Here is a 27,160-nt window from a genome sequence, read left to right on the forward strand (position 1 = left end):
AGATCAGAGACAGCAAACAGCACGATCTAAAGAACAAAGCACAGGTTTTCTCATCATAGAGCTCTCCATCCCCTGGGCAGCTGTATGACCTGAGCCCTCGCTCCCTGGTCCATAAATGGGGTTAATAGCATTTATCTCACAGGCTTGTCGTGATAATTGGAGGAGACTATGCATCAGTCAGCTTTGCTGCCTAACAAATCACCCCGAAACTTAGGGATTTAGAACAACCACCACTTATTTAACTCAGAAGTCTGCAGGTTTGAGTCTGAGCTGTCTCAGTGGGGCCGTCCCGCTGGGCTCAGAACTCACAGGGCAGCATCCTGCCCCAGGCAACTGGTCAAAACGAATCACAAAGCCAGCCCAGTCCAAGCAGAGGGGCACGGGGTCTGCCCTTGATGAGAGGCACTTCAGATTATGGTGGCAATTTTTGAATTCCACCTTAGGTAATAAAGATAAAACACCTGACCCTCAAACTAACGGAATAGATGTCTATCCAAGCTTTTTCAGAAATTCTTGCAGTGGCCTTTTATAGGAAACCGACACAATATGGGTTGAGCCCTTCCTTTCCAGCCCTGTGCTAGATATTGGAGAGGGAGAAAGGATTTAAAGGACGTTTGTGACAAAGTCTCTGCCCTCAGGGAGCTTATAATCTAATTGAGGAAAACACACACACACACACACACGGATGAATTAAAGGCCAGCGTGAAACACGAGTTTGAGGCCACAGTAGAAGAGCTGTCACAAGGCCGGATGTGACCAGCTGCTAAATGCATTTTACAGACGATGACTCTGACAGAGAGAGAGAGAGAGAGGGGTCCAGAGTCGCCAGGGAACGCTTATCAAGGAGGGAGAGTTTATTCTGGGTCTTGAAAGGCGCTTTAAGTTGGCCCAAAGCACCAGCTGACGGGACCCCCTGACGTCCACGTTCCGTCCAGTGCTCCCTCTTTCAGAAGGGGCTCCCTACATCCAGAGCTTGTATGATTCGGCTCCACTTCCTGTGCTGCTGGGAGAGAAGCGAGGTCCTAGCCTCAGAGCTGTTCATCAAAGGGAACCTCTCTCTTGGTGACAGAGGGATGGTATGGTGGAAAGATGATGGATTTTTAGTCCCCAAAGCTGGCAGTGTACATTTGCTTTTCTTCTCAGGCTCTATTTCTTTATCTTTTATCTCTAACGGGGGCTGTTCCTACAGCAGTCTGTGGGGCATCACAGGGCATTTGAACCTAATGCTTCTGGCACATGGTAGCATCCCCTCTCATGCTGTTCCATTGCCTCTGCCATCGGCATCTAACTCATCTATCAAATGTTCCGTTAGGAGAAATACTCAGTAAATATCCCCACACTGGGCCCTCGTGGTGGTGGTTGTGCAGCAAAGCCCACTCCAGAAGACCCCAGGGAAGCACTGGGAAGGCACAGAGAGGGCTCAGTGTCTGTCCTTCCCGCAGCAGCTCCTGAAGCTCCTCGTGCTCACTCACACTTCTGGCAACCCACACACGTGTCTCCGTCGGCCCCCGTCCACCCACCCACCTTGCTAACCAGCTAGTTCCCAGCATCTTAGGCATCTGTTCCTCCAGGGGGTCCTCCCTGCACCACCTCCCACCCGCCCCCACTCGGGTTTGGGTCTATCTTCATTGCCCCTACAGAAGCACGTGGAACAGCTCAGGATTTCAGAAAATGGTTATGGGGTGGATGGCTAGAAGGATGGTCCACTGAGGCATCCCAGTCAGAAACCAACCTGCCAAAGGCTCCATTCACACTTTTGAGTGAGTATAAAACTCTTCCCATGAGGCACAGATTCCTCAAATCAGAGAGGGAAGCTAAGCTTTCTATAAGCAGGCAGGAGTTAACGACTAAGGCTGTCTCATAGAACAATAGACCTGAGGTGGAAAATTCCTGCGCAGCATGTGCACACCTCACACCCAGGAAACAGCAGGTAAGCGACATAGTTAGAAGAAGGTGCACACACCTGAGGAGCGAACGCTCTACCTGGAAGGTCTCAGGGCAAACTTTAGACAAGGTCCTTGGAGACGAGATTCTTTAACAACTGTCAGACTCAGTAAGCACAAGACCCCAAACTGGACGTGTTTGGGAGGGAAATGGTTCTGTCCGTGGAGACTAAAGTTTGTCGCTCTGAGATCCCTGACATAAATCACTTTCCTGCCAAAAGTCTTCAGCAGTGGGCCCGGAGACCCCACTCTCAGCATCCTGAGCTCTGCTTCCTCTCTCGCCCTCCACAAACCCTCCCCGCGCCCTCCCCTCCCCAGCATGCAACGTTTCCTAAGTGTTCTGAGATCACAGAAAAATAAACATCCTTATTTAATTTGAAACACCATGAAAATTTTCTTTTAAAAAACTCATACAACCAAGACAAAACAAAGCAATTGATTCAAGTATCAAAGCCATAAAGAACATACTATCTGAATTTAATAAAAGAAAATGTCTACCCTCGGTGTACGATATTTTAAAGAACAGTGTCAGCAGAAGAGAAGTCACTGGTCTCTTCTTCCACATTCCCTCCCTCTGTTCTTCCCTTCTCGATCTCCATCAACAAACATCGACCGATCGTCAAAAGCCAGGCAGCCTGCTAGGCCCCTTGACGCAAAGTTGAATCAGGCACTGTCGTTTCCCACAGACTAGGGGAGACAGCAGCCAGGAATACGAGTTACGGTGCCGTCTAAGGAGTGTGGTGAGAGAGAAGTGTCCGGAGTGCAGAGGGGGCACAGAGAAGAAACTTCTGAGTCAGTGATGGATCACCAACAGCTTCCCAGAGGAAACAGCATCGGGAGGATGAAGGCAATTTTAAGGATAAGGAGGGGTTTGCCAAGCAAAACAGGATGCGGGTTCCAAGCAGAGAGAATGGTGGACACGAAGACAGAGCAATGAATCTGCATTTGCAGAGCCAGAGGTCACTCATCACGACTAGAGGACTGGGGTTGACGCCCAAGAGATACACAGGAGTCGGACCGTGAACTGTCTTGTGTGCAAAGCTGAATTTGCGCTTCATCTGAAAAGCTCTGGAAGATACTGAAGGCTGATAAGTAAGCGATGCTATAATCTGATTTGCATTTAGGAAAATGACACCATCTTAGGGTGGAGGATGGACGGTAGAGGAATGAAACTGGAGGCAGAAAGAGCACCCAGAAAAGTGCTGGAGTAGAGTGAGAAGCCACGACAGCCTGAGGGACAGAGGCCGCGGCCGCAGGAAAGGCGGTTAAGGGTCTTTTCATCTTTGACGGAACCACGTTCTTTTGGGTGGAACTTGCCAGCGGGTAACATATTGTGCGACCACGTAACTGTGGCTTCCTCCGCATTCCTTTATATTTTCTTTGTACTAGTATGTGGTTTGGGGAAAATGTGTCTTCAGCAATCACTGTGGTCAGAGCTTGATGTTCTTGCCCCATCCCATCGCCTGCTAGCTGCGTTCCTCCAGGTGAGTCACATGCTCTCTCGGAGATTCAGTTCCCTTATTTGTAAAAGAAGATCATAAGGCTTACCTTCTGACCTTGCCTGAATTAAATAAAATAATTTAATATATTATTGCTTAGACAAGTCGCAAAAATGCAGTAAATCATCATGTGTTGAACCACAGTGGGAATATTTTGGATGTAAATGACAGAAAAGCCAAACTAAACTGACTCAAGCTAGAAAAAGGATGTTCTGGCAAGTCTGCGAGCAGATCTGGCTTCAGACACAGCTTGACTCAGGCTCCAACAACGTCACCAGGAACCAAATCCCAGCTCTCTGCTCACACTATGCCTCCACTCTCAGGCTCACATCAGAGTCCCCTTCTCTACTGCTGGCAACTTCAGACACACGTCACACCACCCAACCTGGTCTCTTCCACAGGCCTGGAACTCTCTCATTGGGCTGAATTATATCACATGCCCATCCCTGTGGCCAGAAGATGGAACTGGTGTACTGATTCATGCCTACGTCGAGTGCTCCACCCTGGGGGCATCCAACAGCACAGGACTGAGAGTGAGAGGGGAAAGTCCTCCAGAAGCAAAAGTGGAATCAGTCACCGAGAGCCGAGGGGAGAGATGCTGGGCAAAGCTACAGGTGTCCCTCACACACTTCACCGCAGGCGCCACTCGGAGCCTCGGGTTGCTAAGCAGCCGCACAGAGATTAATGGAGCTCGCTGTGCTTGTCACCGTTCTGAGATGGAGCACTGAAGAGATGTGGCCCCTCTTTCCACCTATGTCATCATCGTAAAATGGTTATTTATTGTCAGGCTTTGACGTATTCTTCCGAATGCTCTTGTAACACCTACGAGCAATTCAGCGAGCCCCAGGATTCCACAGGACCGGTTTCAGAGGCACTTCTGGCGGTAATGTGAGGCAGAGGGCAAGAGAGAGTGTCTATGACCAGAGAGGGCCTGACAGGGAGGAATCAGAAAAAAGAATCGGACAGCAAGCAATACTCACTGTATTTGTAAGAGGCATCCTCTTCCTCCTCGGAAAGCATCTTCTAGGCCCCAGGGACTTACCTATCTCTATAAGCTGTAAATAATTTCACCCATCTTCTGCATCCCACCACCTTGTGAGTGGACCCCCAGAGCAAGTTGCCATTGAGAACTCCATCAGAATGCATCCAAGGGCAGAGAAACACACAAAACCAGTCATCGCCTGGCCATCCAGAAAGGTGACCATCAACAATGTAGAAGCTGCCCGCATCCTTTCTTCGACGGCAGGAGAGCAGAGGGGTATACAGCTGTTCCTGCGCTGGAGGTGGCCGCATTCACTAACTAACAGGGTGCCCCCTTGAAGGCTCAGTCTCAGAATCAGCGTCCCGTAACTTTCTTCCTGGATGTGTCTGTGGTTCCCTCCTCTGTTAGAAGGCAAGCTGATCGAAGGCAGAGGCCATATGTTTTCCACACTAACTCCAACACTTACCACTATGCCTGACCTGTAGAAGGCGTGTCGTAAATGTGTGTTGAGGCAGTGAACCGTTTGGCTAAGCCCTGGAAAATGTAAAGATCTGAAAGACAGCTTTGTACTTACTGGTCTCATAGCTGGTGGGGTAGAAAGTGACAAAGTAACGGATTTGAAATAAGGCGAGGTGTTCCGAGGGTGCCTCACACACACACACACGGCCTTTTCTGCTTACAAAGCTCTGATCCACATCCTTTCTCTATCTGATTCTCGGGAACCCCCAGTGAGGTTGACACGAAATCAGTTACTTAGAAAGCAGGGGCAGAAATGCTTGACCTGAGTCCCATGACTTGTTGGTGAAACGAGCCTGGACTGGCTCCGAATCCCAGGTCTGGGTCCCTCCTGAAATGTCTTTGTTTTCTAATATCTCAGATCCAGTGCAGCGATGCTCAACTCTGAACACCAAAGATAGCGAAACTGACGTAATGGTTAAAGACCAGGCTTCTATTATTAAAAGTGCTTTCTTAGTCATCCTCTCTTCTAATCACCACATCGAATTTGTGAATTAAAGTAATTTTATAAATAAAAGAACAGAGAGCGCGTAAGTGTCTCGAGTCTCGACTAAATTGTAAAACTAGTCAGCAACAAAGCCAAACCAGAATCTAAGACCCTGAGTTACCTCTCCCCCTCGGCCTTCTCTCTGGATCTTAGGACAGAAGGACCCTCACGAGTATACCCTCCCACCCCCTTGCACACCTCCAGTGAGAACACACTTCTTACCACATTGGGATGCGAGTCCTCCATTCCCAGAAATCCCTATCCTCAGTCTTTCTGTCGTTAACAAACAGAACTGACTCCTGGCCATTCCCACTCGTTGGTTCCGACTCGGTTCCATTTCGGTTTATTGATGTTCCCGTTCTTTTGCTGGGTGCCTGCCCGGAGCCGAGCACTGCACAGACAGGTGCTCCGTGACGTACATTCTGGAAACAAAGACACTGGGCCTTTAAGAGGTTAGAAGACTTAGCCAAGGTCATAGCTGGAGGAGGGAAGGCCAGGTCTGCTGTTTTTAAATACTGTGCTGTCCACGGCTCCGCAGAAGAAACACACAAGTGAAAATGCACAGCTTCCTCAGGCAGAGCAGATGAGACCAGTGTGCAGATGAGGCTCCCTCTGCGCCACTCTCCTGTTTTACAAGTCAGTAGATGTTCAGGAGCTCCCAGTCCGACGTACGAGGTTAATTAATAATATGTAAAAGTTTATGGTTTATACAGTATAATCTCATAAACATTTATTAGTATGCTAATAGAGAGTAATGACCATGTGAGCATGAAATGAGACGAGATGGGGCTGAAGTGACAGAGCAAGGGAGCTGTCAGAAGTACGTGGCGTCGTCCTTGCCAGCACGGGTGTTGCAGGCATGACGTCCCAGCACATGCATTTTCCTGGTCCACCTCGGCGACCCCAACAGGGCTGAAAGGATGCTAAACCTGGAATTGGGAGATCTGGGTTCTAGCCCCAACTCTGCCCTTAAACGAGGACAGGGAGTGACACTTATAGAAACCGGCTCTTGGCGACACTCTGCGTTCGCTCTACCCAGGAGCCTGAGCAGTAGACGGCACGTTACAAATAGTCAACTGCGCTGAGCTGAAATGAGACCATCCCTCTCCAGGCTCGGTGGGCCGGCTCCATCTCTAAGGTTCTTCACATATTGCTCTCCGGCCTTCAAGAGAATCTTCCACCATCTCTCCCAGATACATCAGGCAAGGACATGAAATGTAAATGATCCTGCTTTCTTGAGGTCTAATGCAAGGCAGTTTAGTGCAGGACAGATGGCTCCCCATCCATCACCTCCCTCAGTGGCCAAGGGCAGTCACTTGACGTAACGTCCTACAGCTTCCTCATCAGAAACTTGGAGATAATGAAGATGTCCTGACACGAGTGAGTCTTGGGACACGTGGGGACACTGAGAAGCTCGTAGGCATGCATTGCATCTCTGCACAACTGTTGACCCAGTGCCAGTGACAGGCCAGCTCCCGGGCTGGGACACTGGGGACAAAGACGACTAGGGCCCAATGTCTGCATCTCAGAAGTTCACAGTGTATGTGCGATGGAGAGGGGAGGGTAAGAAGGAATTCTTAAATAAACACAGTTGTTAGTGAAGTTCTCTGGGAAGAGGAAGAACAATTAATTTCATCAGGATGAGATTTTCAGAGAAGGCTTCCACAAAAACAAGGTTTACGCTTTTCACTTAGGCATGAAAAATGAGCAGTTTTACCACTTGCCTTTTTTTTACCCCAACAATATGCATAATGCATGTAGATTTTATTCATTTTAACTACACATACAGTATTTCGTTTTATTAAACCACCGCGTATTTTTATTTGCCTACTAAGAGCCAGTTAAGCTGTTAGTACTTTTGCACTATTAGGTGGACCAGCCTGTACACGCCTCAGTCACGTGTGTCTCTCCCCGTCGTGGACAATTGCAAGTGGAATAAGGTACATGTCCCTTACCGGGTATTGACAAATGGCTTCCTGAAGGACATGGGCCAGTTAGTGCAATTCTGCGAAATATCAGATCACATAGACAATGCTGGGCATCATTCGCAGGTCCATTTAAGGGTAGTGAAAGTGCACGGAGGATGATCACCGACTTCACGTGGCACTTCCCTCGGGGGAGGGAGGAAAGCACCTTAGCACGAGCCAACATCTCCCACAGCCGGGTGAGGGCAGGAGTTTCTGGTAAACAATTTCTATACTTTTCTGGATGGAAATCTGAAACAGCTCATAATTAATCCTGTTGGAATTAGAAGACCCGTATGGGGCTGAGAAGTAGGGAGGACGAGGCCTAGGCTGAGGAAACGGCATTGATGGGAGCACAGCACGTTCCAGCTGTGCGCATGGCGATGCTCTGACCGCAGGGAAGGACGCTTGGGTGGGAAAGGGAGTTGGGACCAGCGACAGCAGGCTCTCTGGGCTGTCTTCTGCAGCCAGTGGGGAACCCCAGGCGCTATTTGAGGCCTGCGGGCCGCGTGCTTCTTGTGACCTCGACCGCCCGCCCTCTGCCAGGCTCCTTCTCGCAAGTCTCCTGAGATCCAGCGAAAAGCTGCAGCCCTGAGCTGGAGGGCCCGGCGGACAGGGGCCTGGGCCCCCCGTGGCAGCCCGGTGCGGGGAGTTGGCTCAGGGCCGCAGACATGGAAAACGCGCCTAGTCTCAGGCACAGGTGTGAGAATCGGGGGCTCTGAGCCGACGCCACCCTCGCTCCGAGAGCGTGCAGACAGTCTCCAGAGCCGGCGGGAGAAAACTGTCTCATAAAACTTCCCATTGATTTCAGCTGGATCCTTATAAATCCCTGTGGGGCCGGATCGCTTTTAGCGTGATTAATATCCCCCTTCCCCGAAGGCACCCTGCTCTCCCCGTCGCCCCCCAGCACATGCACACGGCCGCCCCACACTCACACCCCCGCACGCACACACACACTCAGCCCTGCTCCCCGCCAGGGACGTGTGCACACACAGACATAATTTCTGCGAGAGCGCTTCTCACACTCCTAAAACAGGGTCAAATGCTTTCGTTGTCCGGAAACTTCGAGGCTGCTCCCTTTTGTAATGTGTTTTTCACACTTATCTCAAATCTGGCGAGGCTTTGACTTATGAGCAGCATTTTCCCTTGAAAACACCCCGAGTTCACATAACACGGAGCCCAGGCCCACATCAGTCACGGCCGGCGACTGGCAGGCCAGCCCGTGAGCCACGGGCGCTCAGCGTGTCCTCGGCCCAGCCAGGGCCCCCAGGGCTCACAGAGGAGGATGTCGGGGAGCCCCTGGGGTGCAGACCTGCGGCCGGAGGCATAAGGTGGCTTCTCGGACTCAGAATGGAGCAAAGCCGGCTCTGCCCTTGGCTGAGGACTCGAGGACACGGCGGGAGGAGGGCAAGCTCCAGAGGAACTTACGGCGGAAGGTGGCCCCCAGGAGAGCGTTTCCCGAAGACGGCAGCCTCTGGGACGCGTTACTCTGGTGGGGACTCAGGCTGTGCAACGAGAAGGGGAACACCCAGAATCGTCCTTTCTCGGAGGCACCGGCTCGGCATGGACGTCGGCTCCCTCTCACCTCCGTGGGAAACCCCTGCTCCGGCGGTCCTCCTGGCTGTCCCACAGGCCGGCGCCTCACGCCCCTGCTCCCTCTGCTTCCCCTCCACTCCCCCAGCTCCTAGGCCTCACAGAACCTTCCAGAAGGAGGCAGAGTCAGCCAGAGAGAAAGCACATCCAGAAGGCCTGGCTGCCCAGTGGCGCCGTGGGTCCCCCGAGCAGCAGAGGCCGAAGCCGAGACACGTGGCTGCTGCGGGTGGAGCTGGGCAGAGGGCCCCACACATCCCGGGCGCTCAGGGAGGTTGTGATTCCAAGTGTTAAAGGACAAAACTGAGCACGTTGTAACGACCTTACTGGCTTTACTCAGTGGTTCGCGGATCAGGCAGCGTCCGTCCCACAGACAGAAAGAGCTCCCAGGGGCTGTGCGAAATGGGAGACATTTGTGGGCAGAAGGGGGCGGGGACGAGCTGGTCACAAAGGCAGAAGAGCTGGCTGGCTGTGGCAAGGTCACTCTCCTGGGAGGATGCTGGGGGCGAGCGGGAGGGTGACCTCACCAGGCTGACTCCTGACCGATGGGTGTGATCCCGCTGCGGGGGAGCTGAAACGGTGATCAAGTCACATGTCGATTTGGTGACGTGGGACAGAACATGAGCCACTCCATGTGGGGCCTGCTGTCTTGTTGACACAAGCTCCATCTCAGGCCTTCACCCGGCCCCGGGGTGCCCACCGTCTCCACCTCGGAGCTCCCATGGCACATGGCCAACACCGATGGCCTTAGCGACCTTCCCAGAGTGGGTCCTTCCTCCCGGGCTGGAGCCTGTGGTGCCCGAGAGCACAAACTGGTCTCGCTCCTCTCCCCCAGCCCCCGGCGTGGGGGACAAGGTGACACCAGACAAACGGTCGGGTTGGCTAAGTGCTTTGGGAAGGAGTTGTGGATAAGGAGATGGTCCTAGGATGCTCCTCTGTCTGGAAGCTTCCTAAGGCAGATGGTCCAGAGTGGGGTCACGGCAGCTCAGACGCAGACGTGGTGACACATGGTGGCCCTGGGCGTGTCAGCTGTGCCATGTGGGGCCCTGGGGCTTCTGCCATCTCCAAGGCCCTCCCTCGCCTGGTGCAGCAGGAGTAAGAATGGGGTTGATGGCTCAGGACACCTGCAGCTCGACCCCAGCCTTGCCTCTCGCTGTTGAGGGACCCTGGGCCCCCTCTCATTGCTGAAACGGGGTGTGGAGCGTGCGCGCCTCAGGTCAAGAGATCAGGTACCCCGGTACCTATGAATCTATTTAGAACAGCAGCTGACGTATTTACTTAACAATAAATATTTATTTCCTAGATAAGTATTTATCCAACAATAAATGTTCGCCACGTGCCAGGCTCTGCCCTAGTTGCTGAAAACACAGCAGTTAATTAAGAACCAGACAAACACATCCGTGTCCTCACGGAGCAAACAGTCGAGTGGGCTCATCACCCTAAATAGGGATCAAGGTCCCTATAATTCGTCCACTGTTGTGACTTATATAGCGTCACCCTTTTCTCCCCTACAGGCTGTGTCTCCAGCCTGGAGAAGGTGCAGGCACAGGTGGCTGCTGGGTACCCAGCTTCGAGGGGACGGCGGGCAGACGTGTCCACCGTCGTAACACGGCCGTCTTCACATCAACCTCAAGACGGGGTCGGGCAGCCAGCTTTGAGCACCGTCTACAGGCTCGAGTCCAGACTCGCTGATCCTCACACAAACCTGCAGGGCCAGCACTGTTACCACCCCCACTATACAGAGGAGGAAACTGAGGCAGACCAGAGAGAGACCTTCTCAGGGCCGCCTCGTCGAGCTCATGATCACACTGCCGTCCTGCCCCTCGGTGGAACAGAAGAGGCCAGATTTCCACAACACACAGTGGATGTGCTTCCCAGGACTGGGAGGGAACCAGCCAGCACCTGGATGTTTGCCTCCTAACCCAGATGCCTGGCCTTGGGCCCCTACTTGCACAGAGAAGCCAGAGCTGAGGGCCCTAGTGGCAGATCTGATCTTGTCACTAGGTCACTTCCCTCCTTGAACACCCACCACCACCCCTGAGTCCTTGTTGCCTTTAAAGTGTCCAAAGTGTCCTTCCAACTTTTTTCTTTCTTTCTTTTTAAGCTCCTTTTTTTTTTTTTGGTGAGGAAGATTGGCCATGAGCTAACATCTGTTGCCAATCTTCCTCTTTTTATTTCTTCTCCCCAAAGCCCCCCAGCACACAGTTGTATATTTTTAGTTGTGGGTCCTTCTAGTTGCGGCATGTGGGACGCCACCTCAGCATAGCTTGATGAGCCATGTTATGTCCACGCGCAGGATCCAAACCAGCGAAACCCTGGGCCGCTGAAGTGGAGCATGCAAACTTAACCACTGGGCCACAGGACCGCTCCCCCCCCCCCCCAGCTTTTTTCTTTACTGCATCCACAGTAAGAAATACACTTTACATGGAACCCAGCACATACGAACGTGTGTACATAGGACCTACCCTGCTTGTAGGAACGGGTCCTCCACTTCCCCTGCAGATCCACTCCACCCCCTCCACCCTGCCCTGCTCTGGGTTCGAAGTCTGTCTCAGCTACTTAGTAGCTATGTGACCTTGGGCAAGTTATTTAACCTCTCTGAGCCTTGATTTTCTTCCCTGGTAAAAATGGGGATGGTAAGAAACACCAGCCCAAATAGGACTAGTTGAGATTGTACATACTTACAGCAACACTCCAAGAAACGTTAGCTAGCATATGATTATTTTGAGCAAAAACAACAGTAAATGTGCGTTAATTTTCATTAAGGTGTTTTAGTGCCTGGTTCTGATTTAGTGAAGCGACCTCAGACCTAGGAAGTGCGTCCACAGTCTTGCAGCCACATGAGTAAAAGGACTGTTTTAGAAAGAAAGCCACCAATATGTTTGAGGCAATTTTTTAAAACAAATTCTGATCGACTGCCCTACAGGCCCCCTTGTCCCAAACTGCGTGTTAGAAGACAACTTTCCAACCGAAAAGCAGTTTCCTCTCTGGCACGTCTTCCTGGGTCCGGAGTCAGAACAGCCGTGACGTTCCTAACAGACTCACCCGATCAGGCGGCTCAGGCTACAGGGACGAGGCAGCCGGGGCGCCTGGGCGAGGCTGGGCTTCTGCAGACGCACAGCAGTGCCTCCCTGTTCTCCAGGACTCGGCGAGTTCCCGAAAGGCAGACACCCATGCTAACAGCCGCGTCCAGAAGGTGCCAAGGCAGTCTATCAGGAAAAAGAAAAATCCCGGGTTACAAGTCACGGGGAGCCAGTTTAATTACAAAAGGTGTGAAGCTGGGTCTTAAATGTGGAGGTTCACACGGCCTGTTTCCTAGGCCCCTTTGAAAAGTGTTAACTAGTCATCATCACGTGAAATTTATGGATGTACCTGCCCAGGGCCATATGTCACTTCCCAGGCCCCTCAGTGGGTCCCAGTTACAAGGAGCTGTATTCACCATCCAGACCTTCCAACGCAGGCGTCAAATTCAAGGCCAAGGGGCCGGCCCCGTGGCCGAGTGGTTAAGTTCGCACGCTCCATAGCAGTGGCCCAGGGTTTCGCCGGTTCGGATCCTGGGCGCGGACATGGCACTGCTCATCAGGCCACACTGAGACAGCGTCCCACATGCCACAACTAGAAGGACCCACAACTAAAATATACAACTATGTACTGGGAGGATTTGGGGAGAAAAAGCAGAAAAAATAAACAAGAAGACTGGCAACAGTTCTTAGCTCAGGTGCCAATCTTTACAAAAAAAAAAAAAAAATTCAAGGCCAAGTCTTGAAGGCAAGGGTTTCTATCAATAGTCTGATCACCAAAACCTCTCTGACTGTGGAGCTCGTCCACATCCTTAAATAATGTTTAAACAGCCAGCCTCTTACCACTCACCTCCTCCCTCTGTCAGCCCAACAGTGTGAACTTTCCTCCTTTCTACACAACTCACACACACACACAAACTGCCCCGTTTTGGAAAGATTACTATTGCTGATAGAAACTGCGCAGGATATGGGCACAGAAGATAAGCCACTCAGTGTCCTGAAGAAGTCCCCTCCACCAGAAACCAGCTCCCAGCCGTCACAGCGGGGAGGACGGGGTCCCAGCCCCTGCTGCCGCACACCTTCTCCACCTGGGACCTGTGGGGCCAAGGCGAAGGCGGGAGAGGTTGGCAGATGTCACCAGAAGCCACCTTTCCGAGAAGCCATGTTCAGTTTTGATTCTGCAGTAGGCTGGGGCAGGGCAGTGTGGGGACAGGAGGACGTGTACCAATACGAATGGATGTTGGAGCCACGCTCAGCTGGTCACAGAGCGGGAAGCAACATGACTGACACACCAGCAGTTGCAAACAGTATGGCAACTGCCACGTCTGAAGTCTGAGCAGCCTCCACGCGCCACACCAGGAGCGCTGGACCCGGAGGTGTGCTGGGCAGCATTTAACAGCAAGCTCCCCAGGGGAGAAACAGCCCTAATTTGTAGCCCTTGCCAATTTCTGTGGTGCAAATACTCCCGCTACCACCCACTTCCAGCTGCCGACACGATGTCGCAGAGCAGTGTTGGGAAGAGGTGTGCGACCCCATAGCATTTCCATCGCACGGTCACACAGACTAGCAACCTCAGGAGTGGAGGTCACAGGGAAATGCAATCGAATAATTTGGAAGCAATGAATTTTCAGCACTTATGAACTCGGTTTTAAATGTCATGTATTTGATTGCAAGCTGATATAATTTAAGTTTTAGTTGTGCTGTGTTTAACAACCGGCTTGCAGAATTCCCGCAGTTTTAACAACTGGCTTTCACTGGTGGTTGCAACCCCCTCCAGGGCCCCGCTGGGTGGACCTCACTTGGACAGAGGGCAACAGGGCACCAGTGCAGGTGGGAACTCAGGAGGCCAGATGTGAGCTGAGAGCTCACCTGAAGCCGCCCGTCATTGCCACAGCTGGAGGTGGGGCCGAGCCAATGCTGAAGGGAGCTGCAAGCCGACACACAGGCGACCGAGGACTGACACTGGACCACGGAGAAGGTCCCTGGGGGGATCTGGGGCCGAGTCTTGGTCAGGAAGAGAACAGGTCACGAGCAAGCGAGAGGTTTTGGACGTGCCACAGGCATCTGAGGTTGCACAGCTCACGTTTATTAATGAGTAATCTTGATAATCGTTCAGGAGCACTTAGGAATCGTTATGAAGACTGGACATAGACAAGGTTCTGTTTTAAGAGCTTCACAGGCTTTAGTCCACGACTGGTAACCGCGTTCTACAGTTGGGACCCACAGCCTCGCGCCAGAGCCCGTGGTGTGCCTGCTACGCGATACAGGTGCCATGTGCGTTGGGCTGGTTTCAAACGCTGTACAGAAAACGAGACATGAAGAAACACTTCACCGTGGAGTAAATCATGTTGCCCAGACTGTGTTCAAATAGTTGGTCCAAAATGATAAACGTGTTTAGAGCAGTCGCCGGGCCTCGCCTGTGGGGCACGAGAGGGTGGTTGATCTTGCCTCTTGGTGCACCAGATGCACTGCGAGTGCTGGTGGAAGACACCAGCGCAGCCCCCGCCTCGTGAAGCCCCAGATCTCAGCCGTGCCCTCCCACGCCCAGCCCCTCAGCTTTGACACCCCGAGCCGTGGGCACTGCCTGAGGCCCTTTCTCCCAGCACAGAGGCTTAGGTTCTCTTTGCTGCAAGGCCAGGGACAACTCGTGCCCAACCTGTGCCCCCGGTCTGGACTGCAGCCAGCCTGGGTGGAGCCCTGGGTCCCTTCTTGCCTCCAAGGGGAGATTCTAGCCCGCCAGCTCTTTGAGGTCTCCAGAGGACCCAGCACAGCGCCGGTACAGTAAATACGTGCTGAACCGAGCATGGAGGCTGCCGGCGCGGAGGGAAGGCATTCTCACAGCTTCACATTTACTGGGCCTTCTCGTTTTATGATTCACGGCACAGGACACAGGCCAACCACCCCTCCTCCCGGAGGAAGTGGCCTTCTAACTCAGGAGGACACAGTATTACACGTTCCCCACAGGGGACCACAAACACCTCACGGACGTTTCAGACTGGCTGGAAGCTTTAGGTTGACTCCCGAGTTGCGTTTTCTTTGCACTTTTGTCTTTGAAATGCTGGCGCACGTGAGGAAGAGCTACCAGGAAGGGTCACATGGTACACACGCTGCTTCGGGGAAGGAAGCGACCTGGAAAAGTTTCCACGAAGTCATTTTCTCTCACCATCCGACGCTCCGTTTGCTAACTCAGACGAGGGGAGAGTCTGTTTTCAATTAGGGCTCCTCTAAAAAGTGTTTTTAAATAGCCTATAAAAATAATCCAATAAAGGCCTCAGAGGTGTGAGCTGTTGTCATCATCCTGTTTGGAAAACGTCACTCAGAATGCACCCAGAGCACGAGAGGGAGGTTATGGCGCCTTTGAAAAATTAATTTGTGGAATGAACGTGCGGGATTAGCCGTCCCCGTCTGTGCCGGCTTTAACGTGTCCTCGGCCAGGGAAACCCAAGGCTCCAGATTATTCACCGGGCTGGGTCACGTTATCCTGCTTGGCTCCATAGAAATCACTCTTCATTTTGCCTTTAATCCTAAAGGGCACCGGGAAGGTTGGCCCCAAACACAAATGACACTTTGTGGTCTTACTTTCAGACAATTATCAACTCATAAATCTTGGTCAGATGGTAAAGAGAATTCAAGAAATCATTGAATTTGGTCCAGACCAACCGCGTCAGAGGGAGAAGACTGAGGGGCGAGTGAGACAAGAGGGGGCTCGGGCCTGGGAAAGTCCTTGCTGAATCTCTGCAGGTAGAGGTTTGGATGAAGCAAAGGAGGCTGTTAAAGATGGTGACGGGCCCGTGGGAGCTTGGAAAATAGAGAGTAACATCTAAATAAGAACTCAGATGCAAAGGCAGCCAGGAAAAAAGAGAGAAACCAGAAAAGGAGCCAGGGACAGAGGTGCTGAGAGCCGAGTTCAGACAACGACACGCTGGGGGCCCCAGGAGAACCATCAACCTCTCAGCCCCTCCTCCATCCCAAGATTGTCCTAAGGGTCCCAGGAGATGATACCCTGAATGTTGAAAAAGGCCTCACAAGAGACAGAGTTCTTAAGCATGCTAACCCATTTAATTAGTCAATACTAACTGGGAGACAGTCCTCCTGGCTCTGTACTCCCATGTCTAGGACTGTCTACTCCCTACCATCTCTGCTGCTCCCACCCAGGTCACTCCAGCATCATCCCTCACCTGGGTTACCGGAATCGTCCCCAGGAATCTCTTTTCCCTGGGGGTGCCCCGCCTCCACGATGCCTTCTGCATCCAGCATCTAGTCACCACCCGTTCAACTACATCATGTGACTCTTCTCTTCTGGTCAAAACCTCCACTGGTTCTCCATTTCCCTTGGTCAGAGCCAAGGGTCAGAGTGCCCCCCAGGACCCTACCCGACCTGGCGCCCGTTTCCTCCCTGACTTCACCTCCCATGGCTCTCAGTTCGCTCACGCTCCTCCAGCCACTCCGGCTCGAGGCTGCTCCTCAGACTTGTGGGGCCCACGCCATCCACTCCAGAGTCTGGCCCTGACCTTCCCTTCGTCTAGAACGCCCTGGGCTCAGACACACTAGGGGTTCTTGTCCACCTCCTTCCCTAAACTCAGACTTCACTTTCCCCAATGACTCTACGTAAAAGTGCGTTGTGGCCACCCGACTTATTCACTGCGTCTGTGATCTGTCCCCCAAGGATTTTGTCTGTTTTCTTCATTGCATCCCCAGTTCCTGGAAGAGGGTCGGCCAGGAGTGAGCACTTGATATTTGCCAACCTGAGTGCAAACTTGATTCCTATCTGAAGAGAGCTCTCCTTTATGAGACTGTTTAGATACTGAATTTCCAAGCCATCCTTCTGGAAACTTCTCCCTCAAGGCTGGATGGAGCGCCTGACTCCTCAGTCTGTGGGCGCAGCTACGTGCTCTCCTTGGCGGCGCGCGCCATATTCGGTCTCGGTTTTGTTGTTCTATTGGTTCTCTCCAGTTCCATCAGAGCTTAGAGCAGGCCCTGCACATCTGGTCCCGAGAGGGACACATCTGGGCCAGCGGTCCAAGAAGTCAGGGCGAGGGTGTCCTGGTGAGGAGGGAGAGGAGCTTTGCAGCACGATGTCTTCATACCTAGCCTGGCTCGCACCCACACAACTCTGCTGCAAACACATACTAAGCTGGCAGCACCAATAACACGAAGGGAAGGAGTCCAACTTGGCTGGAAACTACAAGCGTTTTTGTTTTCAACACCAAGCATTGTAAGTTAACACGTATCTTACCTAGTCACAGCACTTTATAGTGCTTCTCCATGTACAGTTTCAGTTCATCCTTATGCCAAGAGGGTAGGTGTGCTGCAATCTTTACACTGCAGACAAGGAAGCAGATCACACATCGTCCTCGGCACGGCCGTGCCTTCCACTTCTTCTCGGCTAGAAGTGAATGCCCCTTGGCTGTACAGACAGCAAACACTCTCCCTCTGCATGCTAGGATTCTGCTGCACGACGTCTGTCTGTCTTGCTTTCTCTGCCCCCAGTCGGAGCGAAGGCTGTTGAGTGCCATGACCATGTCAGATCTTCAGGGACCTGGCACGGTTCTTGGCACGACAGTTTTGCAATAGTGGCAGTGGCTACAGTATGAGGTAGATAAATAAATACCTGAGTAGATATAAGCCTGTGAAGAAAGAAACCAGAAGGATGCTGAGAAAGAAGAGCAGCTTCAGCGAGGGCGGCCGCCTCTTGTAGGGGGCTCGGGAAGGCTCCACGAGAGAACCCCCATTCAAGCCGAGACCTAACGGGTGTTTGCTCTCTGCTAAATGACCTGGCAGGACAGAGGAGGCTTACCTGTGAGGAGCAGGGACCGTGCGCATCCTGAGAACAGGACTTGGGAAGCAGAGCGTGGGCAGGGGTGGGGATGGAGCCGCAAAGCTCGGTGTTTCCTTCAGTTGAGGAAACTTTGTTGAGGGTCTGCTGTGTGCCCAGCTGCCGCAGGCAAGAAGGCCATGAACAAAACTCGCGGAGCCTGTGCTCTAATGGAAGAGACGCATAGACGGTTGTTTCTTAACTGAGGTCACATTGGTTTATAACATTACGTAAATTTCAGGTACTTCATTATGTTTTGACTTCTGTGTAGACTGTGCCATGCTCACCGGTAGAATCCAGTTCCCATCTGTCACTGCACACATGTCCTTTTATCCCTTTCACCCCCCTGCCCCCTGGTAACCACTAATCTGTTCTCTTTATCCACGTGTTTATCTTCTAATTATGAGTGAGATCGTGCAGTATTTGACTTTCTCCTTCTGGCTTATTTCTCTTAGCATAATACCCTCAAGGCCCATCCATGTTGTTACAAATGGCCAGATTTCATCTTTTTTATGGCTGAATAGTATTCCATCATGTGTATATACCACATCTTCTTTATCTATTCGTCCCTTGATGGGCACCTGGGTTGTTTCCAAGTCTTGGCAATAGTGAATAATGCTGCCATGAACATAGGGGTGCATATCTTTATGTATTTCTGTTTTCAAGTTCTTTAGATAAACACCCAACAGTGGAATAGCTGGATCTTATGGTAGATCTATTCTTAATTTTTTGAGGAATTGCCATACTGTTTTCCATAGTGGCTGCACCAGTTTGCGCTCCCACCAGCAGCGTATGAGGGTTTCCTTTCGCCACATCCTCTCCAACATTTGCCTTTTCTTGTCTTTTTAATACTAGCCATTCTGATGGGTGTGAGGTGATGTCTCAGGACACATAGGCAGTTTTAAAAGCAGCATGCTAGATACTGGTAAGTGCTATGAATAGAAACTTCATAGGCTCAGAAGTGGGTAGAGAAGGACAGGAGTGGGGAAGGGAGAAAGGTGACACTCAGGCCACATCAGGGAAGGCCACACTCCAGAAGTGAGGCTCCACAGGGGCCCAAATGAAGAGAGGGGATGGATGCCAAAACAGGGGACGGGGGGATGGTTAGAAACTTTTAGCAGCAGCAACAGCAAACGCAAAGACTGACACAAAACTCTCTTGCTGTGCCCAAGAACAGTGCCGGGAACAGCAAGCAGCCAGGAAGGCCGTAAAGGAGGAGTGGGAGGAAGGCGGGAGGAAAGGAAGGGGCATCATCAGGAGCAAGATCAGCAAGAGCCTTATGCCCCATCAGGAGTCTGGGTCTTAGTCTGCACAAGGAACAGCCACAGACCCTCAAGACGGGAGGTGCGGGGGGCACAGACCTGGGACGATTGGGAGAAAGGGTCACGAACGTGTCCGACTCGAAGTGGGTGATGAGGAGGAGAGGGGACTGGAGGACCCTCCTAGGTCTGGGCCTGAGGGAGCGGGTGGACGGTGCGCCACTTCCCTAGACGGGGAGCTGGCGGGGCCAGGATCTGGGGGACACTGTGCTCAGCCTGGTGGAGAGAAGGGAGCTGAGGGACCTGCCTGTCCCTTCCTTCTCTTGCTCTCTGCAGTCAGGAAAGTCATTCTTTAGAAGGAGGACAAGAGATGTGGATCCCACACTCTCTCCTCCCAGAGAGTCGAGGGGGCACGTCACCGCGGATGAGGAAGACAGAGGCTCCAGAGGCTCCCCCTGAAATCTAGATTCTGCTTTGTTTAGTCACCCGGGAAAGGAACAGAGAGGAAGGGCGGGGAAGAGCCTAGAAAGATGTGAATAAGGAGCACATCCCAAACCGTCCTGACTGATGAAGAGATGACACCCAGCACCCACGACGGGGTCTGGCACAAAAGCGTCTGTGGGACTGAACTGTCACGAAGTATGAACAGGGAGAGACAGCAGTCTGAACGGGGCATCGAGGGATCCCGGAGCAGGATTTAAAGGCTTTCCTTGGTGTCTTCTTGAAGCCTGCCATGCAACCATAGCATTACTCAAACGTGCGACAATATCATGGTCCTGGTACTACGAGGAGCCTACTTCAACATGCCTGGGCTCTACCCAGAGACCTTGGACTCTGAGAGTGTACCAGCTCAGACCTCAGACAAAGTCTTTAAAATTAGCACCACAGTACAAAGTCATGAAGTACATAGACTCTACCATTTGGGTCTCCCTTCCACTTCTTACTTGCTGTGTGTCCTAGGGGAAGTTGCTTAACCTCTCTGTCCTTCAATTTCCTCATCTGCATAGCAACTAACTCATAAACTTGTTGTAAGATTCAGTGTGTTAATGTAAGTAAAGCACGTGGAATAATGCCGGGCTCACGGGAGGGGCCTGTAGACCTCAGCGTCATGCAGTTCAGTCTGTTCCAAGATGCACATTCCTGAAAGTGATTCTCTAACACAGGAAAGTATGAAAAAGAAATGTTAAGAATAAATAGTAAATATGAATATATAAGCAATAATTAAGCATTCTTCTCCCATTAAAGCAATTTTTAAAATCCAAGGAAGCAAATATACCTTTTCCTCTTGGCCTGTGAACTCTGAAGATTCCCCCTCATCTATGTGACTGAGGAGTGCGGTCTTTTCAATGGTATCCAAGATGGGTAGTTTTCAGAATAAAAATGTGGCATTGTAGAATTAACACCTTGCAAACACTGACAAGTACTGGTGAAGATGTGGAGAAGCTGGAGCCCTCACACATTGCTGACGGGAAAGCAAAATGGTGCAGCTGCATTGGGAGAAAGTGTGGCAGTTCCTCAGAAAGTTAACATAGGGTTACCACGCGACCCAGCAATTCCACTTCTAAGGATATATCCAAGAGAATTTAAAACAAATAATCATATAAAAACGTATGCACAAACTTTATTGCCGTATTATTGTAACAGCCAAAAAGTGGAAACAATGCAAATGTCCATCAGCCAGTGAACAGATAAACAACGTGGTACAGCCACACGACGGAACGTTACTCAGCCTTAAAAAAGGACAGAAGCACTGACAGCTCCTACAGCATGGATGGACCTTGAAGACCTCATCTAAATGAAGGAAACCAGGCACAAAAGGCCACATCTTGCTTTTTATAGGAAAATTCCAGAATAGATAAACCCACAGAAACTAGATGAGCGATGACCAGGGCGTGGGAAAGGGGAGTGAGAGAGTCTGAGGTCACAGGGTTTCTCTGCGGGATGATGAAAACGTTCTGGATTTAGGGATGATAGTTGCAAGACCTTGTGAATATACTAAAAACCACTAAATTATACCCTTTAAAATGTTGAGTTTTATGGTATGTGAATTATATCTCAAAAGTTAACAGATCAGAGCTGTTAAGCGTGTCTCCCTTTGCAAAGTCTTTTTCGTATTGTTGTCAGGGACTTTAAGGACGTGGGTTATTTGACAACTGTGCGTAAAGCGCCTGACGCAGGAGGGTGCTCAGCGAGTGCGTGGTGATTGCGTCTGAAACGGGGCATAGATTCCGGAGGGACGCAGGCACCGGCTCCTCGCCGCTCTGAGGAGTTGGCCCACGGGCTCCACCCGATGGTGATGGGACCAGCATCACACCGTGGGGACAGCTGTTGAGGGGACGTGTCTGACGTGGGCTCTGCAGTGGCTCAGTCTGTGACCTTGAGCAATTCGCCTCTTTGCTTGTGTCTCAGTTTCCCGCATATTAAATAACCGTTTTAAAAAAAAAACCTCTTCTCCTACCTCGCAGGATGATGAGGATCCGGGGAAACCAAGTGTCTGAGTTGACTTTGCAGAGCTGGTGTCAGGGCTTGTTAAGTACAAACTAGATCTCCGCCGCTGGAGAAGGGACCCGGGGCAGCGGCCGGCATTCTGCGAAGGCTCGCTCCGCCCAGCACTGTGCTGACTGCTCTTCCAGGAACCAATTAACCCGCCTGGTCCCCGCACCCGTCTTTTGAAGCCTGTGTTGTTGTTATCTTTGTTTTTCAAAGAGGAACGGATACACAGAGACTATGGCTTCTCAAGGTCAGACCCCAGTGCCCTGGTGCCACAGTCAGTGTTCTTGACCCTTCGCCTCTAGAGTGTTCAGTCTGTCCCCATTTTACAGCTGAGGAACCCGCGAGGCCACACTCGTGAGGCAGAAGGAGGCAAACGACATCACCAGGAGCCCCGGTGTGCCAGGCCATCCCTCTTACTGCCCGTGGCAATCCCAGGACACAGGTACCACCCCCCTGTTACCCTCGGGGAACTCAGAGCCCATAATTAACACAACCAACGCACCTAAAGGCCCCGACTCAGGAAGTCACAGAGCTGGGGTCTGAGCCCAGTCCTTTCTGACACCAAGACCCCTGCTCTTCCCATGTCCTACGCCCAGGGAGAATTTACCCTGAAGCCAAAAATGACCCACACACAGTGTAACGCTGCAGGATACTTTTGCCAGTGGGTTCCGTGTCTCCTCTGGACATGGGGGGCAGCCCGTTTCACACCGCTCAGGCGGAGATGCTGATACACCAGTAAACGCTTCTTTTAGCCGCTGAGCAGGGCCAGGCCCACAACATGAGGAGTCAGACAGCGCAGGAAGACAAAGCCCTTAATGAGGATGCTGGTAGAGTCAGCCCCCCTGAAACCAGGAGCAGCTGGTGCTGAAATGAAAAAGGAACTGGAAAGCGGGAAAACTGTGGCACGCTCCCTTTGGACCGAGAGGCAGGTTTTGGTCCACTCCCATGGAAATCATTGGAGGGCACGTGGCAGTGATTAAATGCACCAGGCTTATGGAGGGACCTTCATTCCTGAGTCCCGGCACCAGAGTTCCTGCCTAGCAAGATGTCAACATCACGGTGACTGATTTTACCTGACACAAGAGGCCACAGTAAATGCAGCCAGTTAGCAAAAGGCAAGGGAAGACAGTGCCTCCTTGAGGGGTCGAGGGCGCCTGGGGATGCAGCATGTAGGGCCCAGAAATAGCTAACCGTGGAAAATACGTTATTAGTGTTTTCCAGAAATGGAGCTTTCCTGGAGTGAAATTCCAAATCTTAGGCCCTGCAGTGGGAGCCGCAGGCTGTGACACCGCGCCCCGGGCACCCCGGTAACCTCCTGTGGCCTCCTGGTCACTACACTTCTGCAGAGCTGTGGTGACACTGAAGACCCACCCACCTCCTTAGTCCCACTTGCACAGGCGACAGACCTGGCAGCCACCCTTGGCTCCTCTCTGCGCTCACATTCCACGTCCCATTCAGCAGGAAGTTCTGTTCTCTCCTCCTCCTGAATATGCCGGGAAGCCATCCATGCCCACTGCCCTCGCCCCAGCCAGGCTGCCACCATCTCTTGTCTGAATCAGGCAAGACCTCCTGGCCGGGGTCCGGCTTCCACTGCGGCCCGGCAGCACCCCTTGGCACTGCAGCTGGCGTGGGCCTGTGAGGTGTCACTCAGACTGCGTCCTGTCTGTGCTTGGGCCCTCGACGTCTCCCCGTCACAGAATCACAGGTCCGGGCTGGCAGGGCCCCGCACCCTCACGCCATGCCCTCCCCACCCTCCCCACCATGTACTCGACTCCCCCCTCCCTCTGCACCTGCCCCTTGCTTCCTTGCTGCTCCTGTGACGGCCACAGAAGCAGAGCCCCCAGGGCCGCGAGTGGCAGGGCCTACAAGTTGCCTCCAGGAAGTCCCGTCTAGCGAGTGGGACACCATTTGTCTGCAGTAGATGGAGAACAGCAATGTGGGGCACTTGGAGAGAGCAGAGGTCGAGCTCAGGTTGGTGTCTCAGCAGATCGTGGATGGCCGAGCCGGCATTGTGGGGAGGTGACGGACTGTGAGCCTGCCATCTCCTCTCGGCTCACCGTTGAATTCCAATTCCTCAGCTCAGGGCACAGGCCCATCCTGCTCGCTCACCTACCTCCTGGCTCCGGCCACCACGCCCTCCTGCGTCCCCTCCTGGGTCCCCTGACTCCGGCCATGCCAGGCCACTAGGAGTCACCCAAACCCATCATGCTGTTCCACACTGGAGGACCTTCGCTTGGCTGTTTCCTCTGCACAAAACACTGATCCCTCAACACTGAAAACTCAGCTCGTGTCAAAGCGAAGCCTTCCCCGTCTCCCCATGCCTCCCACACCCCTGTCTTCACGTGTGCACACACGCGCACACCCCATGTGGTTTAGGATGCTCCTCTCTGCTCTGGACGCCACAGGCTCACGGCTGTCCCTCCTTTCCACCTGCCGTGCCGTGATGGCGGATCTGCCGTATCCCCACTGGACTGAGAGCTTTGCTGGTGGGGACCAGGGGACTTCTGAGTCCCCGGCATCTAACACGGTGCCTGCAGGTGGTGGGTGTCCCTCAGCTCCGCACACACACACCGAACGAAGGAAGGAGAGAAAGCAGGTGTCCTGTCGACGGCGCAGGTCTGACGGCAGGCACGGGGCAGCCCACATGCACAGGCCTGGAGCTCTGGCCAAACCTCCAGCGTGCAGGAGCCTGGAGAACGCAAATCTTCTCACAGGAAGTGGGCCATGGACAGGCCGTTAACATGGATGCCAAGCACAGGGCAGAGGTCAGGGGTTCAGGTCTAGAATGGGAGGAGCAGAGGGGAGACTGGCCTCAAGGGCAGGACAGAAGGGCCAGATGGGGTGACTCCAGGCAGCTGATGGGACTGTGGGGGGCAGAGGCGGTGGGGTGTGAGGGAGCCACCCACCCTGCTGATGGGGGCAGAGGGTGCGAGCAGCCTGGCCGCTCATTGCGTTGTGCAGTTTCCTCGGTGTATGTGTCGGCCTCGCCCACCAGACCTGGAGGGGGCTCCCTGGTGGCAGGACGGCTGGCTGGCCCTCGGCAGAAACTAACACGGGGCAGTTTTATTCCTATGTTTCACTTTAACACAGCTTCCTCCCTCGTTTCGTCACTTTCGTTCCCAAAAGTCCCAGGAAAGAAATCGAGTCCCCACTTCCACATCCAGCCAACAAGCTCTTGGGTGATTGCTTAAGTGTAAGTCCCAGCGGGGCCACGCACCGCCTGCATGATGCTCGGGGGGCCATGTGACCTCTGGGAGGCCATGTGACCCTTTGGGAGGCTGTGTGGCCCTCAGTGGGCCGTGTGACCTCCGGGATCCGTGTGCTCAGCTCTCTCTGTAAAGCGGGTGCTGATGCTTGTGGCCCCTCGCAGGGCTCTGGGAGGGTGCCGTGGGAGCAGACAGGCACTCAGCACAGGGCTACCGTGGGGCACCCGGGGAACACCCTCCATGGTGTCATCTGTGCTGGGCTATCACTCACGGCACAGACCGTGGAGCCAGACATCGGGTTCAAAGTCGGCGCCCCCCCCTCCCTGGCCCTGAGACTGGACAAGTCACTCACTCAGACACTGGCCTCTATTTCCTCATCTGACCGTGGAGATAATAACACACTTACCACAGAGGGTTGTTGGGAAACTTAGCCAATAATTGTGAAGCACCCAGAAGAGCACCCGAGCTGTAGTAAGTGCTCTCTAGGTATTGGTGGAATAAGTGTGTCCTGTGATTAAGGATCCAGTGACCTACTGTGTCCCCGCTTCCTGAGACCCTGGCCCTTTTTCTCCCCGAGGGGAGAGTGATCCTCACCCCAGTGGACATGGGTAGAAGCGACACTGGAGTCTCCCGGTGTCCCCCGTCACCCTCTGTAAGCACCAGCCTTTCTCTCTGTTCTGCTTCTGGCTTCACAAGACCCACACCCACTCAGGCCTGCTGGGCAGCACCCCCACCCCGAGTCCTGACAACACACTCAACGTGCTGGGAGGTGGGGGGGGGGCCAGCTGGAAATGCTGACTGGGGACCGGCTGTGCTGGATCTGTTTCCCAGCATCTCGGAAGTTGCTGACTTCAGCCTTTCCAGAGCACAGCAGCGTCCGCGTCAGAGACGGCGCCGAAGCGAGCAAGCAGCACAGCCGTAAATCTGCGAGCGTGTTATTTAAGAGGCCTGACTTCCTTGTGTTGTGATATTAAAGCAGATCTGCCTCCTGCTCGTAAATCAGCGGGGCCGTTTCCGTCCTCGGCTGCTCTGCTCAACCTCTGAGATGCACCCTGCACGCATTTCCCGCACCAGGGAGGCGCAGGCTGACAAGGTCCAGGAAGATGTGCTTCTATCCCCAAAACTCTCACAACCCCGCCCCATCAGCTTGGACTGCAGTGTCCTCTGGGGAGCCACACGAAATGCAGCTGCACCCTGAGGGCGACCCCCACGTCCCCTCCAAGGGGCTCGCAGAAGAGAGCAGGAGCCGCCCACCCCGGTCTGGAGACGTGAGCCCGAGCACGAGCGAGAGTGAGCGAATGTCCAGAGACGCAGACAGTAAACGGGGAGCCCAGCTGACCCACGTCCCCAGACTCCTGGTCCAGAGCTCTCTTTAGGGCATTAAATCTCTCTTATGGAAGATTTCTTCATGGCCACAAAGCTAAGAGGTGCAGGGACTCTCCTGGAAAAAAATAGGATCTCAGCTCAAGACTTTCAGATGAACATTGATTGAGAGTCTGCTGAGCGCCAGGTGCTTTCAAGTGACATCAGCAGACTCTGTGGCTGACCCAGAACTTTCCATGGCTTCCACCAGCCAGGGTGCAACCCAGCTCTTAGCATAATATATGGGGTTCCCGTGACCCTGGCCCTGCCTGTCACTCTGGCTTCATCTCCTCCCAACACAGATGACAACCCTCCCTTCATCTTCCTGTCCTCGGGGTCGGCTCTGACCCCTGCGGTCCTCTGCTCCCCGTCCTGACTCCCCCACCGCAGCACCTTCCACGCTGCATTACTGTCAGCTCTGTTCTCGTCTGTCTCCTCTGCAGACTGTGAGCTCCTTACAGGCAGGGATATCACATGGTTCTTGGTAAAACATAGGTGCTCAATAAATGCTCCTGGACTGCCTCCTCACTCCCACCCTGTATGGCGAACACCGTCATCCTCATTCTTAAAACGAGGGAATGGAAGCTCGGACATACAAACACCTGCTCACCCTCAGGCCTCTCGGGGGTTCCAGCAAGGACTGGCACTTGGGCTCCCGGCCTCAGCGCCACAGCCCACGCTTCGCCTCCCTCCCTCCTGGGGTCTTGGTCCATCAACTGACTCCCTGACTCCCGCTTTTCCAGACGGAGCTACAACACAAAAGCAGCCCCGCCAGTCGGTGCCATCAAGGCAGGATGGAGACAAAGTGTGTGTCTGGCTTCTCACACCCTCCAGTCAGCGTGCCCCCACCATCTCTGGAGAAAGGACCCCGTGGGTCACCATGGGAGGCAGGTTGCCCTGTGCTGTCCTCAGAGGGCTGACCAGGACCAATGGGTAAAAACCTGAGGGTGGAATATTTGCATTAAGCCACAGACATTGAGTGTCCACCGTGGGCCAAGCATCTCCCAGTAACTGGATCCATCAG

Source organism: Equus quagga, chromosome 18 (assembly GCF_021613505.1).
Source record: "Equus quagga isolate Etosha38 chromosome 18, UCLA_HA_Equagga_1.0, whole genome shotgun sequence".
Taxonomy (NCBI): Eukaryota; Metazoa; Chordata; class Mammalia; order Perissodactyla; family Equidae; genus Equus; species Equus quagga.